Source organism: Paramisgurnus dabryanus, chromosome 16 (assembly GCF_030506205.2).
Source record: "Paramisgurnus dabryanus chromosome 16, PD_genome_1.1, whole genome shotgun sequence".
NCBI lineage: Eukaryota > Metazoa > Chordata > Actinopteri > Cypriniformes > Cobitidae > Paramisgurnus > Paramisgurnus dabryanus.
In genome coordinates this window covers 26688442-26709291 of record NC_133352.1, presented here as the reverse complement: position 1 = coordinate 26709291, position 20850 = coordinate 26688442, and the positions used below count along the sequence as shown (strand labels likewise).

The 20850-nt window shown below is 36.8% G+C and overlaps 1 protein-coding gene across 1 annotated transcript in view; it reads right to left on the bottom strand.

Moving 5' to 3' along the window:
- The window catches only part of lingo2 (leucine rich repeat and Ig domain containing 2), a 332834-nt gene that overhangs the window by 251222 nt on the left and 60762 nt on the right, over positions 1-20850 (bottom strand). Inside the window, exon 2 of the mRNA XM_065273765.2 lies at positions 13055-13116. The gene's annotated coding sequence lies outside the window, so the exon portion shown is untranslated. The remainder of the gene's footprint in view (positions 1-13054; positions 13117-20850) is intronic.

Sequence of the window (20850 nt, the reverse complement as noted above, 5' to 3'; positions counted from 1 at the left end):
AAAACATTTTAAGTAATGCTTTTAAAAAAAACATTTCGCTGTCCAAGTGCTGAAATGGCTCTCCACACGTTTGTAAATTCTTTATCTTTTGTTTGTAACAAATAAAGTATTTTTACAGTACAAACCTTATATAAAGCCTATTCTAAAAATGTAATTATACACCATGTTTTTCTTATTAAAAGTATACAATATCAGAACTAAACCCATTATTATTTTTGTTCAAATTATGAATTATTTATATGTTTAAAAAAGACAGTAATAGGACTATTTAGTAAAAAAAGATCTATATAAAAATATACTAGGTATGTTAATGTAAGAATATTTTACATCTGTTAATCGACGTGTGATCTTAACTTAAAAACGAAAGTAAAATATGTTCGTCCGCATGGACATTGAAAACTGTGAAGTTTAATTAATATTATATGTTGTTATAATATTATATGTTGTATGTAAATTGTAACGAAAGTAATTCCCCCTGGGATAAGTATTTTTGCTTCTGATTAATAGCGCATATTCATCTGAGAACTGATGATGTCTGTGTTTCAGACCCTGGCTGTGTGCCCTGAAGTGTATATGACAATAAAGTAGTAAATCTCAATGTATTTATTTTTAAAATGTATTTTAAATAGGCCTATAGGCTCATAGGTTTTTTGGTTAAAAAAATTCACAGCACCCCCTGTTCAAAATGACTTCCAGCGGCCCTGCCTTGACGCTTTGTGTGTTCGACTTTAAATGGTGCGGCGCTGACTGGTCGGCGTATGACATCAGAGTACCGCGAGAGCAAAGGTAAAGTCGGACCATTTGTAACATTTCGACTTGCTCTCGCGGTACTTTGATGTCTTAGTTGCCGAACTGTCTGCGCAGCGCCACATAGAAACGCCCTTTGACTCTTTAAGGCAAAGTACCAGCAACATGAGAAGTGGTGGCACGCAAAAGAAAGTGAAGGTACGCAGTACGCTAAAATATAAAGTGTCTGTACTGCGAGCACTGGTTTAGTTATTTACATCGTGTGTTGCTCTTTCACCATTGTGCACCCGCGCACTCGCTCTGTAGTTTGTAGCTCGCGCTCCGGCTTCGATAAACAATGCCCGTTTCTCAATACCAAGTAGGGGAGAGTGGGGCAAAGTGAGCCAGTGGGTAAGTTGACCCACCCCCTTTATCTAGGCAACCATACAGATTTGTAGCCGTGTGACCACAAATACAGGTAGCAACCATAATTTATATTTGGCTATGTTAAAGAGAAGGACAAATTAAAGAGTTATGATTAAAGTATGATTTAAAAAAAAAAAAAAACAGTTTTTATCCTATCAAAGTAAAATGTATACATACCAGGTATAATGGCTGTTATGTCAAAGTAGATTTATCCAGGTCTAAATATTTATACCATACATATTGGTGATAGGCTAATGTATAAAACCATGTGAATGATTTAGCTAAAGATTAGCCTGAATTACTAAGCTAGGCAGTTTTCCAAAACGGTGGCTGTGGGGCAAAGTGAACCAGATGGGTAAACTGAACCAGGGGTTCAACCCCACCATGAGGCACTGTAACCATTGAACATGTTTCATAACAAAAAGAGCCTAGGTTATATCAACATATGTCAAATTAAGTTACCTGATATCCACTTAATTTTATAAGTTATAAACATTCATTTAAAATAACATACAGCGTATGTATTAGGCCTATTTGCTTAAATAGCATTTTAACAAAGAAACTGCAAGGGTTGAAATTAAAACCCAACGCGCTGGTGAAAACTGGATAAACCGGTTTTCTTTTGATTCCCTGATGATGAGGTGATCGATTAGCATTGGGGGTTGGCAAAGAATTGGCAGACCTAGGGGTGGGTGGTTTTTAATTTCTTGACTCTGTGTCACTGGTAGCTGCTAAAACAAGCAGCTAAACCATGTACAATTAATTACATTTTGGAATTAACTTCCTTCATGTCTTTTTATTTATACACTGTAAAAAATATTTTCTGAATTTTTAAGTAGTTAGCATTAAATATGTTTACAAACAATTGGTTTACAAACTCTGGGATGTTTGTGATTATCATCATTCAGAAAAGTGGTGCTTGTGTTTAGACTTGTGTTTTACGTGATTAAATCATGAAGATTACATTAGTTTCTTTTCAGTGTAGAACAGTTTGTAATCAAAATGCAAAAATATAGTATATTTATAAACATCGCTGAAACAAAGAGTGAATTAAAATTAAAAAAGTAATAAAGTTAAAGCTGCTGATAATTTTGTTTATATTTACTAGCCTTTTCTGAGTGAAAAATGTTTAGATTTTGTTAAGTAGCCTAAATCCTACTCCAATTTATTTCAGTGTGGGTTTCTCATTTTTATCAGCTTTCTTTTGCTTTTCAAAGGGCCGTCTACCTTTGCTACCGCCAGTGCTTTAATGTGGGCCGGTAGGCGCCAGTACTCAGTACCGCCACTTCCAAATATAGCTCTTGCGTACCACCACCTCTCCCTGCGCCCAGAACGTACTTCTAGCGTACCAGAACGCTCATTTGCACATCTGTTTAAATCAGAGGCTTAATTTAATCCTTTGGCTGCGCTGCCGCTTTTCAAAGCGCCCTTCACAATGCAAGCTACCTAATTCGTCCCACCGACAGCAGAGACTACATTACCCATACACCTTTGAGTTTTACAAGTTAAAAGCGCATGCGTAGCTTTTGCTGCTGTCAATAGGCTTGTTCGACTTCATGCGGCGCCCCGAGAATCGACAGCCGGAAGACGTCACAGTATCGCGAGAGCGAGGTGAAATATGATTTCTTGAATCATTTTCGCGGTACTCTGACGTCATCCGGCTGTCGGTTCTTGTGGCGCCGCATGAAGTCGAACAAGCATAGTGTTAACAACGTGGTTTGGAGAGGTGTGTGAAACGCGCAACCATAGCTGCTCTGTTAAAATGAAAATACAATGAATACTTAATATGCCCTCCTGGTTTTAGACTCTGAGGAGTAAAAGAACAAGGTCAGAATCAGATGACTCTCGCTGGCTGACATCCCACCAAGCCAGAATGATATCGCTGCAGGTACCCTTTTGTAGGTACTACGTGACAATCTCTGCTGTCGCGGCTGTCAGCTTGGTTCCCCTCGACGCAACTTCGGATTTCCTCAGACGATGTGCAGTGTAAAAACATTATTGAAATTGTATTATACATACTTGCTAAACTACAAGTGAACAAAATTTCAATGAATTTGAACGACGTGCACAGGAGTTTTATCACCCGCAAAATGGAAAACAATGGGACAAAATAAAGTGATGACTTTCGAGTTTCAAATGGCCAATATTTTGTTATTCTTGAACCCATAGACATGGTCTTGGTGTCCAGAGAGTATCTTTGCCCGACAGCGACAATATGTTATTAAAAAATAAATTACATCATTATGGATAAATGAGTGCTTGCAGAATATACATATTTGAGAATGCTTATCAGTACTTTTTTGTTTCTTTAACTTTAAAGATGAATATTCTTCTTTAGAGATGGGCAATTTTCAGCAATAGCACATTATATTCAACATTTTGAGCTCATAAAAAAGATTTTTCGCTTATTTAAATGATTTTTTTTATGTTTTTATGCACGTTTAGTTTTGGTGCAATTTCATCAAAAGCTTATAATTAGGAAATACACACAACACGCTTAACGTATATTTTATATATCTTAAAAATGTTGTAAAAATTGCGTATTCTTATATAATAAGAATAACAATATGATACATTTATATTGCGCTCAAAATGATTTAGAAATGGAAAATGGAATTGTTCTCAACTGAGTGCTTGCAGAATATACATGTATAGGCTATATTTGAGAATGCTTGTCAGTACTTTTTTGTTTCTTCAACTTTAAAGATGAATATTCTCCTTTAGAGATGGGCAATTTTCAGCAATAGCACATTATATTCAACATTTTGAGCTCATAAAAAAGATTTTTCGCTTATTTAAATTGCTTTTTTATGTTTTTATGCACGTTTAGTTTTGGTGCAATTTCATCAAAAGCTTGTAATTAGGAAATTCACACAACATAACGTATATTTTCCATATGTTAAAAATGTTGTAAAAATTGCATATTCTTATATAATAAGAATAAAAATATGATATATTTATATTGCGCTCAAAATGATTTAGAAATGGAAAAAGGAATTCTTCTCAACTACCACCAATAAAGTTTTAAAATTCTTCTTTAGAAAAACGGCATTTAAACCCACGTGCACCGAACAAGAAAACGTATGCTTACATACAGTCCGTGTATGATATATTTTTTATTTAGTTTTACATATTTTTATTTATATGCATTTAATAATAGTCTACCGTAAGGTCATAATGTACACACTGTTAAAAATGATTCAGTGGCTTTGTAAATATCTCTAAAATAAATGATTAAAGTAACTTAATAAAATCTCTTAATGCAGTTATGCGATTTTTTGAGTTGGAAAATAAATTACTTAAAATAGAACAGATATTTTGTGTAAAATGTACATATATTATTTGATGTATACGCCTTAATAATATAAGTATTACATTTACAGATTATTTTAGTCAATATATTTAAAAAGGTCAGAGTAATATATTTAAGTTTTTTAAACTGTAATAATTGCATATTTCAAATTATTATTATTTCTATTTGACATCAAAAATGTGTAAGTTTTACGCCTAACTTGAAGTATGAATTACTTATATTTTCACATTGATATTATTTGAGTAAATGTAGGCAAAAAATAAATTAATAATAAGTAGAAAAAATGTCAATTTTAAACAATCACATAGCCAACGGTTTTTAATCAGCAACAAAGAAACTGCACATTTTGCCGATGACAAACACCTCAGAAACTCCTCCAATTTATGAATATTTACACTCACAATATGATTTTATTTCCTTAGTACAAAAGTATAACATATTATACAAATTCTCAGTGAAATGTATTAAACACCAATGCATACTTTTTATCGTGTTTCATAATGTGTAAAGGGAAACATGATAATATAAAAAGTAGCCTACTGTTCAGTAATGCAGAAAAGCGCACCGTACATGTTAAAGCTATTAAAACGTTCAGATGCAAAAATGAACTAAATGTAAAATTAGATAAACTAGTTAATGATATTGCGTAAATGCGCTCGGTCTCTTCAAAGGTCTTCGCGAATTATTTTGTTATTAGACTCGATTATCATACATCACGTCTCTTCTACTGTAAGTACACGGAAAAAATAAGACAAATGATGCGCGTTTGAGTCCGATTTTTATGAAGAATATGTGACTGTTTATGTAACTGGCAAAAGAAAACTTCGCCAACAAAATGTTTGCCAAAAAGCATGCATTTGTATGACATCAAAGTCTATCGCCTAAACATTGATAATCCGTGTCATGTTACTTCAATATCATACAGTATACGCTAAGCATGAAGTCGAGCACACACATTGTCGTCAGTATGGCCTACATGAAACACGCCTGCCCTCTACAGGTTTTTATATTTCCTGCGTCCCCCACCGAACTCCCCTTCTGCGGGATCTCGCAGAATTTCGGAAGTCTCCGCGGCATTCTGCTCTCAGAAACGCGCATTTTTAAAGGCCACATCTGTATCACATTAAGTCATACAGTAAGACTATCTCTTACCATTTGTACATTAGTTGAACTTCATCCACGACGATACCCATTACGTTTGCTTGTTATATCCATCTCGTCGTGCACACCGAGTTGCATCGCCGTGATACCCATTTTAGTTGCTTCTTTAACTTGATCTTTCATAAGTGCGACAACTTTTGTCGAATCCCGTAGGACGGCAAAAACATCAACAAATGCCTTGCTCGCGTTTCTCTGTTCCTCTTTTAAAATCAATGCTCTGTCGATATCTTTTAGAACAGACTCAATGTCAGAGTCCACACATCTGATTTCTACCGCGGCAGCCATTTCGTTGTAAACAACAGATTCAACACACGCGCTCTTTGGTGACGTGGTTGATTTACGTTACTGATCATCTGTCCATCATCATATAAAGCCCGCCCTGACAATTTGATTGGTTCGACCAGCTTTGGGTCGAGCATAGTAGCAACTCAACGGTGAAACTCCAGACCGATCTTCCCGTTCCTCAAAATGTTGTGGGCGGGGCTAAGATCGGCTGGCACCCAGGCTATGTAATTGCTTCATTGAAAAAAAATAAAGGCTTATTATGTGGATTTCTGAATTACTCTGATTAGTCAATCCTGGCATTCAGTCCATTAAGCCATGTCTTATAGCTATATAATTGTTTATTTTTTACCAACAAGTATTTTAGCTACAATCTAATACAGTACTGATTTAAATATTTAAATCAAAAATTAAGCTTTTATAAGATTTGTGACCCTGGACCACAAAACCAGTCATCTATATTTGTAGCAAGCTACATTGTATGGGTCAAAATTATCGTTTTTGTATGCCAAAAAATAATTAGGATGTCAAGTAGTGATATTAGGCATGTTCCATAAAGATATGTTGTAAATTTTCTACTGTAAATATATCACAAATCTGTTTATTGTTAATAATATGTGTTGCTAAGGACTTAATTTGAACAACTTTAAAGGTGGATTTCTCAATATTTAGATATTTTGCACCCTCAGATTGTCAAATAGTTGTTTATCAGCCAAATATTGTCATTTCAATGAAAAGCCTATTAATTCATCTTTTAGATTATGTTGTTAATCTCAATTTCAAATTGACCCTTACGACGGTCCAAGGTCACATTTATATAAATGTATTTCTTTACATTTTTTGTAATCAAGCCATTGTGGAGGGCTGTCAACTGATTTTAAATATTATCTTATTAACGTTATTTTTTGTTTACATTTTTGTAACAGCCTATTATTGCTCTTAAGTTGTAACTTAAAGGAATATTCCATTTTCTTAAAAGAAAAATCCAGATAATTTACTCACCACCATGTCATCCAAAATGTTGATGTCTTTCTTTGTTCAGTCCAGAAGAAATTATGTTTTTTGAGGAAAACATTGCAGGATTTTTCTCATTTTAATGGACTTTAATAGAGCCCAACATTTAATACTTAACTCAACACTTAACAGTTTTTTTCAACGGAGTTTCAAAGGTCTATAAACGATCCCAAATGAGGCATAAGGGTCTTATCTAGCAATACGATTGTCATTTTTGACAAGAAAAATAAAAAATATGTACTTTTAAACCACAACTTTTCGTGTAGGTCCGGTACAGCGCGACCTAACGTAAATGCGTAGTGACGTAGGGAGGTCACGTGTTACATATATAAAATGCACATTTGCGGACCATTTTAAACAATAAACTGTCACAAAGACATTAATTAGTATCAGTTGACATACAACAACGTAGGAACGGTCCTCTTTCAAGACGCTTGTAAACACTGGGGCGGAGTTTCGCGTTCGTACTCTGTGACCTCTTGACGTCATGACGTATTGCGTGGGGTCATTGCTCATGACACCGGATCTACATGACGAGAAGTTGTGCTTTAAAAGTGTATATTTGTTATTTTTATTGTCAAAAATGACAATCGTTTTGCTAGATAAGACCCTTATGCCTCGTTTGGGATCGTTTATAGTCCTTTGAAACTCCGTTGAAAAAAAAAACGTTAATTGTTGAGTTAAGTATTAAATGTTGGGCTCCTGCAATGTTTTCCTCAAAAAAAAACATAATTTCTTTTCGACTGAACAAAGAAAGACATCAACATTTTGGATGACATGGTGGTGAGTAAATTATCTGGATTTTTCTTTTAAGAAAATGGAATATTCCTTTAATGTCTACTTTTAAATGTGGGTCCTGAATAAAAAGAAGTTGGGAAGCATTGTGTTATACAGCATACCATACCGCCACCATCTATTTACAACTAGTGTGATGTAAGATTGGCTATTTAAACAACCTAATGCCAGACTAAATGTGTTATGAGACCTTCTACAGTACTTGCTAAGTGTGATTTAAGTGCTGTTAGGAGACAATGTGCTATGCTTATGAGTAACATGAAGCACAATAGAAAGTCATTTTTATCAATGTATTTTTCTATTGGAACATGCACAGTTATTGTATATGTTTTGTTTTGCAATAACAATTTAATGTTAGTGTTCGTAGCAATGAATCAAATTTCAAATCACGCTCATAAAAGCAATTTAACATACTGATAACATCATTTCTCTGTGGTACTGATGACTGATGTTATTTTTTAAGTGTTAAAAAATAACATTTGGTGGTACAGATGGCTTTGCCGGGGAAAGTTCCAGCAGACATGATTAAAATGATGTTTGATCGTTCCATTTACGTATATACTGGTAATACATGATGACAAATATAAAGTGATTTACCATAAAAATAGAAATTTAATTTCTGGAAATAACTAGAACTATAAAAAGAGGCAAACTGTGGACCATAGCAACACAAAACAAGAATGAAATTGGACACGGCATTTAAAGCGCTACTCCAGCCAAAATTAAACCCATGATTTACTCACCCATAAACAATCCGGGATACATATGTACATCATCTTTCAGACGAGCACATTTGTAAATTGTAAAAAATTCACATTTGAAATTGTAAAAAAAACAGGGAACAGATTCTGGCTTTGAAGCCAAAAAGTGCATTCATCCTTCACAGATGTAATCCATACAACTCCATTGGGTTAATAAAAGGTCTTATTCACTTGATCAATGCAATTGTTTTAGAGAAGTATCCATATTTCCAAGTTTATAAACTGCAAAAACTAGCCAACGTAGAGTTTTAGTGTAGTGAGTGCTCAATGCCATGGGTACGTTGCGCAGTTGTTCCGGAAGCTAGTTATTACTGTACCTTTTTTGTTGCTGGGGTGGTACCCCAAGGTACCGTTTTGTACCTTGTATATAAACATAATGCAATGTTGTACCTTTTGGGGTACATTACTGTTCCTTAAGGATTGATCAAAGGTACGGTTAACTGTTTTGTACCCCTTAAATTGAACCGGTACCAAATTGTTCCTTAAGGTACACAATTGGTCCTTAGAGTATAATATTGTACCCCATAAGGTACAACATTTCAATGTGTTGTATACCGATAAAGGTACAAAAAGGTACCTTTTAAGGTACCACACCAGCGACAGAAAATGGAACAACTTTGAACCTTTTTTCTGACAGTGTAGTTTTTAAATTTTTAAATATGACTATTTTTCTTTCAATATTGCATTGATTACCCGTAAAAACACCTTTATTAACCCCTTAGAGCCGTGTGGATTACTTCTGTGAAGGATAGATGTACTCTTCCATTATAAGCTTGGAAAAGCAAGGACATTTACTAAAATAACTCCAAATGTGTCCGTCTGAAAGATGATACATTGCTTAAGGGTGAGTATGGGGTAATTTTGATATTTAGCTGGAGTATCGCTTTAAGTCTCACATACATTTCTACGGCACAGAAGTGTTAAGAAATCACTGTCTTGGAGCTAAAAAGTGCAAAATAAATCCAATGTAGTCATGCTTTAACAAATACTTTTAACAACAGCTGTAAAGAAAAGGAAAACCAATCACAATTGTGTAGTTTATTGCAATGCGTTTCACATCTTGTCCTGACATCCACAACAAAGGTGCATGGGTAAACACTGTGCTTTTTAATCGAGAGCTGTCTACAAACTCCTCTCACCACGTAATACAGCATAGGCAGTGAAGAACAGTCAGACAGCAGAATGAAATAATAAGTGCGTGCCAAGACCTTTTGTCGCCTCTCGCCTAAAAGACACATTATCTGGGTTTGTATGGATCTGAGAAAAGCTGAAAGGCTTTCTTACAGCTCCTCTTCTCTGTTAACACAAAAGAAAGAGGCCTTGGAAAGACTTACAGAAAATGCCGAAAGAAAAAATTTCCTGGGGCGTGCCATTGACCTCATGGCACCTGATCAGAGCGCGAATGTCTCAAAGAATTGTGGGCAACCTGGTCGAGTCTGAGTCTGCAGTGACCGCAGAGCTCAAAGTGAACATAATCTTGTAGGTAAATCCATCTATTCCCCTGTGAAATGTATGATGGTACAAAGAGTGAAAAATAAACCTTATTTGATTAGGGAGGCTGAACTACTTGATTAGGAGGGATCATCTCTGCATGAATTTATTATCTATGATAAAATTTACAATAATAACAGTCAAATTGAGCATACGCCAGCATGTGGGATTACAAGCTTTTAAGACAAACAATGTACCACATGAGAGCTTGCAATGGTCCAAGTACTTCGGTTAAGAGGATAAGAAAATATTCTTGTTAAAAAGACCATTTAAAAACTCTGTTGAGGTACACTTATGTTAGTATATATTTTGGTGCCAAAACACTTTCCTGTTAACATTTTTCCTGTTCAAATCAGCCTTTTAAACCAATCACTGGGGGTCCGACTGATAAACAGATATCGGGGGGCCAGTGGTATCCATAACCGAGGCTTACATGTAAATGTTAAACATATAGCTAATCTATGGATTGTTGGCATTTAAAGGTTTAACATTGTAGCAAGCATTTTTTGCCACTGGCATTTACGGATTTACAGCTCACAATAAAAAATTATCGGAGCAATATGCAATAAACAACCCAGTCTCACCCCATGGCGTCAATATTTGACGACACTTGACCATGCGTCAATATGTTGACGCGGAGGGTATACCTTTTGCGTCATTTTTTGACGAACTGGGGACTTCAATACTATTAAGTCCGTTGCATTCTCTTTCCTATTTTCTTACCATTTTCGCGTCGGTTTAGGGTTAGATTTACATAATGACATCCCTACCCAAACCTAACTCTAACCCCAACGCCAGGTGACAACTGTTTAATTTCGCGTACCTAACTCTAACCCCAACGCCAGGTGACAACTGTTTAATTTCGCGTACACTGTTTAATTGTGCGTAATCTAACCCTAAACCGACGCGAAAATGGTAAGAAAATAGGAAAGAGAATGCAACGGACGTAATAGTATTGAAGTCCCCAGTTCGTCAAAAAATGACGCGAAAGGTATACCCTCCGCGTCAACATATTGACGCATGGTCAAGTGTCGTCAAATATTGACGCCATGGGGTGAGACTGTGTTACAATAAACATGGTGTCTCTGTATAAACCAATACGAAATCTGCCTAGAAACAATACATCATAAAAACTAGGCTTATATTTCTGTTACAACAGTTTTTTTTATAAAGTGGATACTGTATGTGTTTATTGTTGTTATGGCAGATTTGCTGATTAAAGAAGAAAAATACTGGGCTTTTGTGTTTGATTTAACTTTGTTTTAATCATCTCCTACTATATTCCACTCTTCTAAGACATCCGACTGCATAAAAACTATCCTTTTAAAATAATGTAGTGTAACAAAAAAGGTCACATTTACACTTGTGCTCACGAACGACATGCGCCTGGCGGCGTTTCCTCTATTTTCTCTTATCTGCCGATGCACAATGGCTTGGATTAGTCTCAGCTTTGACTTTGTCCAATGTCTATCAGCCATCAGCTGCAGGTTTTTCGTATCAATTGGATGAGCCTGACATGTCACAGGATGATGTAACACGCACGGGGAAGCTAAATGCATCTCAGGTGGCAGGCAGGAGATGTTTCCTCGTGTTGTTGGGCAGGGTTATATTGAGTGTCACTTTGAAATGATAACATAGATTCTGCAGCTAATCATCGCCCCGGTGTAATGCATTACAAACATGCGCGTTTGTTGTCTCGTTGCATCATTTTATGACCTTGTGTGTTTGTGAACATTAGGGAGCCCATGGGCGGAGATGTGATTTGGAGATGCTGTGAAAACGCATTTGCTTTATTGCACTTAAATAAATAACCTTTGGCCCAGTGGCATAATTCATCTTCATTTTCTGACATAAATAAGGAACGAAATGATTGGGGAGACTGAAATTCGTTTGTGTTTTGCCTTTGAGCAAATGTCTGTGCGTTTTCATCTGATCTCTTATTGAAGTCTAATTGTGTGTGTATCTGTGTAGCGGGACTACAAAGAACAATCAAATCAGGCTTGTCTTTTTCCACAAAACCCCAAAAACTACACGCTACGTTAGCAAACAGCACATTGTTTAAAATGGGACGCGTAACAAATAAGGTGTTTGAAGAAATTCTTACTAAATCTAAATTTAAAGTTGGTAATGAGTCTTAACATAGAAAATAACAGACTTTGCCATCAGTGTTTCCTTTGAAACAAAGTCTCTGTACAGTAGTATAAAATCATGTCACATTTCTCACAATGAAGTAACAAACAATTACACTTTATGGAACCCAAGGAAGTAAATCCAGGGATTCATGCAAAACTCAAGTAAATTAAATAGCAGTTATGTAAAATTAACAGTTTGAGTCTGTAGAGATGTGGAGTGAATTTAAAAACCATTCCAAGACAAGCTTTAAAGGGGCCTTGGCATGAAAATCTGACTTTTTCCACGTTTAAGTGCTATGATTGGGTCCCCAGTGCTTATATCAACCTAGAAAATGTGAAAAATATCAACCCAGGAACTTAGTTTTTGTAAACCATTCTCTACAAGCACATGAAAAAATAGGTTGTTGAAATTTGGCTCTCCTTATGATGTCATAAGGAGCTCTTTTTATAATAATACTATCTGCACTATTCAACCACAGCACTACAGAGAAAGAGAGAGAGAGAGAGAAAATAATTCAAAGCACAATTGAGTTTCAATTTCAACAAACCACCATCATTGTGATCAGTGTTTGCACTTCATCCGCTCATTTGCATTTTAAAGGACACACCCAAAACGGCACATTTTTGCACACACCTACAAAGTGACAATTTTAACATGTTATAACAAATTATTTATATGGTACTTTGAGCTTAAACTTCACATGTGTGCTCTGGGGACACCAAAAATGTATTTGACATCTTAAAAAAGTCTTGTGACATGGAAACATAACTCCATTTCCCTCTTCCCTTGTCTCCAAACATGACAAATGTGCTTTTTAAAAAGGTACCACGGTACCAAGCTTACTTTTATGCCGTTCTTTCAGAATAACAAGAATCGAAATAGGTCAGTCTAACGTATATATATTTCCCCTTCACTCCCCACAGGCACATCAAGAAATACAAGGGTAACTTACCACATAAAAAGAGAAGAGTTCATCATGCTCAGCCTGGAGGAAGAAGATGCAACATCCATCGCCTAAAAGAGGGAAACAGAAAACAGGAAGATGAAGATGAAAACATTTACTTCATTACTACTGGATGATCAAACAAACAAAACATTGTTAGTGTCCTTCTCATTTTATAATGGCAAATTCTACAGCGAGGGATGCTTGGTGAGCTGTGCATTAAGACCATTAAGTGGACTAGTTTTCTGGAGAGAGCGACATTGATTATAGTGTTTAACAGCGGCAAAAGAAAAAGAAGAAAGGGAAAAGGAAAACATTAGTGGGAAAACAATGCAATAAATCTTCCACAAACTAGGGATGCCATTACAAGGAACGTTTTGAATGTCTGAATGTGTCTATATTTTGCAGTAGCCTACTTTTATATGCACATTTAAGCCAAAATGTTCGTAGATTGTGCACATTGATGAAGATAGATACTGTGGTGAAACGTGGAACTGATAAAACCCAAAATAATGAAATGTAAACTTTGAGTCTACACTGATTAAATTTGTCCCTTTGTTCAGAGTTCATGCTGTACAACAAGGCATTGTGAATAGATCTGATATAATGAGGTGTCTTCATATTTAATTAATAGTCCAAAAAGAGTTGTTCAATAGACATTACTGAAAACAATTTATTCAATAAAATATTTGCCATGTTATTAGCGACAGCAGATTATCATGAGCTTTGGCATCCGGGTCTTCAGCACAGGCCAAAGTATTTATAAAAGCCCAACACACTTTTGGATGGCAGCTATTGGCCAACAGTCTACAGTCAGCCATTTCACGTATACAGTACAGTAACATGAAACATTTTCTCCTCCCTGCTGATTATTTTCTAGTTTCACACTTTTAACATCACCATGCCACAGCTACTTGAGCTTTAGTCATATATCAAAAGCAAAATTTCAGTGTCTCATTAATTGCAAACTGTTTTAAGCATGACAGATCGGCCTATTCAGCTAGTTTTCAATGATAGCAGGTGGCAGGCTTGTTCTCGACATTCACTTCCCCAAAAATACAGCATGTCTCTACAATTTCAGTCTAATATAAACTGTAGGTAAGGAAAAGAGGCTGTCTTTTCACACTTTAAAGCAAATATGTTTAAGATGGCAGGGCTACAACAGAACTTGTTTCATGCATATGACACAGAAAGTTGAAAAGTCTAGATGTGATCTCAAAATGTGAGACAGGCTGTGTTTCTTTCCCTGAGCAGAAAATAGTATTTGGGTATTAGAGCAGATGGATTTATTGAGCAGGTTTCTGTGCATGCTAAAAGAAATGAGATACAGATGGTTTTAGGACAGAGAGGGTCCAGGAGAGAGAGAGAGAAAGACAGACAGATATGCAATTGCCGTAGCGAAATCATGTTCACATCTAAATGCGATCAATTCAGTCGTTGTATCATTTGACAGATCATTTGCTTTAAACTAAGAATCCTGTCTACCCATCCTCGTGTTGTACATAACTTATGTGAATGTAATTTTGCAGTGGACCAAAGAGTCAAAAACATTTAAAACAAAGTGTTTACTAGTATAATGCGGGCCAAACTTTTACCCCTATTTTTAACTTTAATATATATTTTAACTTTTACCTATTATATTTACACTCACCTAAAGGATTATTAGGAACACCATACTAATTGTCAGGACCCTGAAGGACTCCGGAGACGCCCAAGCCAGCGCATTCAGCGCGGCCGGAGCTGCCGAAGCCAGCGCGTTCTGTGCAGTGGATCCATGTTCCCATTCTGTTTACGCCAAATTCTGACTCTACCATCTGAATGTCTAAATACATCGGTTGTAACAGTCAAAGTTTCTCTTCTATCAGCTTGAATCAGTCGGCCCATTCTCCTCTGACCTTTAGCATCAACAAGGCATTTTCGCCCACAGGACTGACGCATACTGGATGTTTTCCCTTTTCACACCATTCTTTGTAAACCCTAGAAATGGTTGTGCATGAAAATCCCAGTAACTGAGCAGATTGTGAAATACTCAGACCGGCCCATCTGACTTCAACAACCATGCCACGCTCAAAATTGCTTAAATCACCTTTCTTTCCCATTCTGACATTCAGTTTGGAGTTCAGGAGATTCTCTTGACCAGACCACACCCCTAAATGCATTGAAGCAACTACCATGTGATTGGTTGATTTGATAATTGCATTAATGAGAAATTGAACAGGTGTTCCTAATAATCCGTTAGGTGAGTGTATATGTTATTAGGGGTCAAGCACCGAAGGTGCTGAGACACCTATTGTAATTGTTAGTATTATTATTATTATTATTCTGCTTCTTCTTCTTCTTCTTAGCCATAGGCGTCTATGGCAGCCCTATGAACCGTACATAGGAAAATGATGAAATTTGGCACAGTTGTAGTGGTGGTCTTAAAAAGTCATGTGACCAAAAATGGGGTCTCTAGTACTAACTCTATAGCGCCACCAGCAGTTCAAAAATTCAATGTTCAAAGGGTTATAACTTCTGATCCGCTTGATCTATGAAAATTCTACTTAGTACACGTGATTGCTCTCCTCATGCTTGTTGATTTTAATACCTTACAGTAAAACTCCACCCATTACAGTAGTGGCCATTTTGAAATGTACAGTATTCCATTTTTTCGCTACTCCTCCTTCAAATGTTGTTCAATTCTTATGAGATTTGGCACAGATGATCTTTGGAGTAAGCCGCATAGAAATGACTGAACAGAATTTTGATATTTATCTTTGTTCAAAAGTAATAAATGCGCAAACTTAACAAGGTTGACGCAAAAATGGTTCTGAAGCTGTAGCTCAGTCATTCTTTGATCAATTGAAATGAAATTTGGTACACTTCATGTGGACCATGAACTTGGGGTCCATGCCAAATTTGGTAACAGCGCCACCTATGGGTCATGAGATAATAAAATAGGCTATTTTTGCCCATAACTTCTGAACTGTTTGTCAGAAAATTATGATCTTGATGTCTATGGATTGCTTACCTCATGCCGCATCTGTCGATGTGTATTATGCCGGGTTTGACCGAACCGCCTGTCCGCCATTTTGAAATTTCACATAATTTGTTATATTTTTTGAACTATTGGACATATCCGCGCAAAAATTAGTAAGGAGCTTCGACATGATGTCCTGAAGGTACCTGGGAAGTCAGAGTACAGCGCCACCTAGGGGTTATAAACTATAACAGTTCTCATGGAACTGCTTATAACTTCTGAATACTTTGTCTGATATTAATTTCTTTGTGAAATTGTATTCACTGGTTTATGCCGATTGCAACGATGCCTCGTTTGTCATTTTCCAACATTCTGTTCATGTGTTATTGTAAAGCATATGGTAGATTATTTTTTCGCTACTCCTTTTACAAATGTTGTTTATTTTATGCCAGGTACTGCTCGTATAATGTTTGGAGCAATCCGCACAGAAATGACCGAACAGATTTTTGATATTCTGTTCTCTTTCTTAGAAATACCACTCCAAAGTTGACCGTGCCTGTGACGTTGTCTATTTGTCATAGTAAATTAATGTGACTGTATATTACATTGTATAGCATTACTATACAGAATGATGTTCTTGTCTTCAATCTCATTTGAGCTTTTTGATTCCCATATACATTGTATTTCTGATAGTTCTGCTCTGCACTGTCAGTTCTGCATCTGTGTTGATTGGCACACGTCAATCCTTGAAGCACCTAAGCTGTTTTTTGCTGCCCTTTGAGCTGTGTTAGCTGAGTTGCGCATCTGGTTAACCACATGCCATGAGATTCTGAGGTCATGGGTTCAAACCCCATGTGCAGTGATATTTTGTCTTAACTTTTTTCTCACTTAAGTTTTGTGATTTTCATACAATACATTGTATTTCAGTTATTTGTGCTCTCTGTTGTTATTTCTGCACGTTTGGTAATTGCTGGATATCAATGTTTACAGCTCTAAATCTCTATTCTATAGCTTGGACACACCAACTCAGTGGTTTAATCGTTTACTCAGTGGCGCATGCGGTTAGTGCGTTGCTTTGGGAACCTGAGGTCATGGGTTCGAATCCCAGCTCTTACTTTCACTTATTGAGATTTCCTTTTGTGTTCCCTTTAACACGTTCTTCTCGACCTGTCTGGTTTTCCACACGTGTTATATTTTTGCCATCTTTACTGTTGTTGCTCCGCACTGCAGTGGTTCTGCTCTGCATTTGCTTTGCTTCGGGTTCGGGCTCTGTATTGCGCGCTTTCTGCGCTTTGCGCATTTTCTGCGTCGTGTGGTTTTTGCTGTGCTTTGGGTGCTCATTGCGCTGAAGCTGCTTGACCCCGCGTTGCTGCTTGCAGCTATATTTAGGGGTCAAGCACCGAAGGTGCTGAGACACCTATTGGAATTGTACTTTTTTCTTCTTCTTAGCCATTGGTGTCTATGGCAGCCCTATGAACCGTATGTAGGAAAATGATGAAATTTGGCACAGTTGTAGTGGTGGTCATAAATAGTCATGTGGCCAAAAATGGGGTCTCTAGCAGTAACTCTATAGCGCCACCATCATCTCAAAAATTCAATGTTCAAATGGTTATAACTCATGATCCATTTGCTCTATGAAAATTCTACTTAGTACACGTGATTGCTCTCCTCATGCTTATTGTTTTTAATACCTTACAGTAAGACTCCACCCATTACAGTAGCGGCCATTTTGAAATGTACAGTATTTCGTTTTTTCGCTACTCCTCCTTCAAATTTGGTTCAATTCTTATGAGATTTGGCACATGTGATCTTTGGAGTGAGCCGCATAGAAATGACTGAACAGAATTTTGATATTTTTCTTTATTTAAAATTAATTAATGCGTGAACTTAACGAGATTGACGCAAAATTGGTTCTGAAGCTGTATCTCGGTCATTCTTTGATCAATCGAGATGAAATTTGGTACGCTTCATGTCGACCATGAAATGGGGGTCCATGCCAAATTTGGTGACAGCGCCACCTATGGGTCATGAGATAGGAAAAAAGGCTATTTTTGCGCATAACTTCTGAATCGTTTGTCAGAAAATTATGATCTTGGTGTCTACGGATTCCTTACCTCATGCCGCATCTGTCGATGTGTATTATGCCGGGTTTGACCGAACCGCCTGTCCGCCATTTTGAAATTTGTCATAAATTGTTATAACTTTTGAAGTATTGGATATATTGGCGCAAAAATCGGTAGGAAGCTTCGGCATGATGTCCTGATTGTATCTGGGAAGTCAGAATACAGCGCCACCTAGGGGTTATAAACTATAACAGTTCTTATAGAACTGCTCATAACTTCTGAATACTTTGTCGGATATTAATTTTCTTTGTGAAATTGTATTCACTGGTTTATGCCGATTGCAACAATACCTCGTTTGTCATTTTCCATCATTCTGTTCATGTGTTATTGTAAGGCATATGGTAAATGATTTTTTCGCTACTCCTTTTACAAATTTTGTTTATTTTATGCCAGGTTCTGCTCGTATAATGTTTGGAGCAATCCGCACAGAAATGACTGAACAGATTTTTCTTGCACCTAGGAATTTTTTTGAGAAAAACCTCTGTAAAGTTGATCGTCCCTGTGATGTTGTCTATTTGTCATAGTTAATTACTTTATATTACATTTTATAGCGTTACTCTACGGAATGTTCTTCTTGTCTTCAATCTCACTTGAGCTTTTTGATTCTCATATACATTGTATTTCTGTGATTTCTGCTCTGCGGTGTCATTTCTACATCTTTGGTGATTGGCATATGTCAATGCTTGCATTTCTGTAATCTCTTTCCTGCTGCCCTTTGAGCTGTGTCTGCTGAGTGGCGCATCCACTAAGTCGTATGCATAGAGATCCTGAGTTCATGGGTTCGAATCCCACCTGAGGCAGGTGTTAATTTCTTCTATTAAAGTTTTGTTCTTTCCCACCTATTCTTCTTGACCTGTCTGTAGTTCACATATGTTCTATTTTTGCCATGTTTTCTGTTGCTGCTCTGCACTGCGGTGGTTCTGCTCTGTCATTGCAACGCTTTGGGTACTTGCTGCGCTTTGTGTTCTTGATGCACCTTGGGTGGTCAGTGAGCATTGGGTGATTGATACCTTCTATGTTGCTTGCTGTGCTTTGGGTGCTCATTGCGCTAAAGGTGCTTGGCCCCGAATCGCTGCTTGCAGCTATATTTATTATTAGGGGTCAAGCACCGAAGGTGCTGAGACACCTATTGTAATTAGGGGTCAAGCACCGAAGGTGCTGAGACACCTATTGTAATTGTTAGTATTATTATTATTATTATTCTGCTTCTTCTTCTTCTTCTTAGCCATAGGCGTCTATGGCAGCCCTATGAACCGTACATAGGAAAATGATGAAATTTGGCACAGTTGTAGTGGTGGTCTTAAAAAGTCATGTGACCAAAAATGGGGTCTCTAGTACTAACTCTATAGCGCCACCAGCAGTTCAAAAATTCAATGTTCAAAGGGTTATAACTTCTGATCCGCTTGATCTATGAAAATTCTACTTAGTACACGTGATTGCTCTCCTCATGCTTGTTGATTTTAATACCTTACAGTAAAACTCCACCCATTACAGTAGCGGCCATTTTGAAATGTACAGTATTCCATTTTTTCGCTACTCCTCCTTCAAATGTTGTTCAATTCTTATGAGATTTGGCACAGATGATCTTTGGAGTAAGCCGCATAGAAATGACTGAACAGAATTTTGATATTTATCTTTGTTCAAAAGTAATAAATGCGCAAACTTAACGAGGTTGACGCAAAAATGGTTCTGAAGCTGTAGCTCAGTCATTCTTTGATCAATTGAAATGAAATTTGGTACACTAAATGTGGACCATGAACTTGGGGTCCATGCCAAATTTGGTGACAGCGCCACCTATGGGTCATGAGATAATAAAATAGGCTATTTTTGCCCATAACTTCTGAACTGTTTGTCAGAAAATTATGATCTTGATGTCTATGGATTGCTTACCTCATGCCGCATCTGTCGATGTGTATTATGCCGGGTTTGACCGAACCGCCTGTCCGCCATTTTGAAATTTCACATAATTTGTTATATTTTTTGAACTATTGGACATATCCGCGCAAAAATTAGTAAGGAGCTTCGACATGATGTCCTGAAGGTACCTGGGAAGTCAAATACAGCGCCACCTAGGGGTTATAAACTATAACAGTTCTCATGGAACTGCTTGTAACTTCTGAATACTTTGTCTGATATTAATTTCTTTGTGAAATTGTATTCACTGGTTTATGCCGATTGCAACGATGCCTCGTTTGTCATTTTCCAACATTCTGTTCATGTGTTATTGTAAAGCATATGGTAGATTATTTTTTCGCTACTCCTTTTACAAATGTTGTTTATTTTATGCCAGGTACTGCTCGTATAATGTTTGGAGCAATCCGCACAGAAATGACCGAACAGATTTTTGATATTCTGTTCTCTTTCTTAGAAATACCACTCCAAAGTTGACCGTGCCTGTGACGTTGTCTATTTGTCATAGTAAATTAATGTGACTGTATATTACATTGTATAGCATTACTATACAGAATGATGTTCTTGTCTTCAATCTCATTTGAGCTTTTTGATTCCCATATACATTGTATTTCTGATAGTTCTGCTCTGCACTGTCAGTTCTGCATCTGTGTTGATTGGCACACGTCAATCCTTGAAGCACCTAAGCTGTTTTTTGCTGCCCTTTGAGCTGTGTTAGCTGAGTTGCGCATCTGGTTAACCACATGCCATGAGATTCTGAGGTCATGGGTTCAAACCCCATGTGCAGTGATATTTTGTCTTAACTTTTTTCT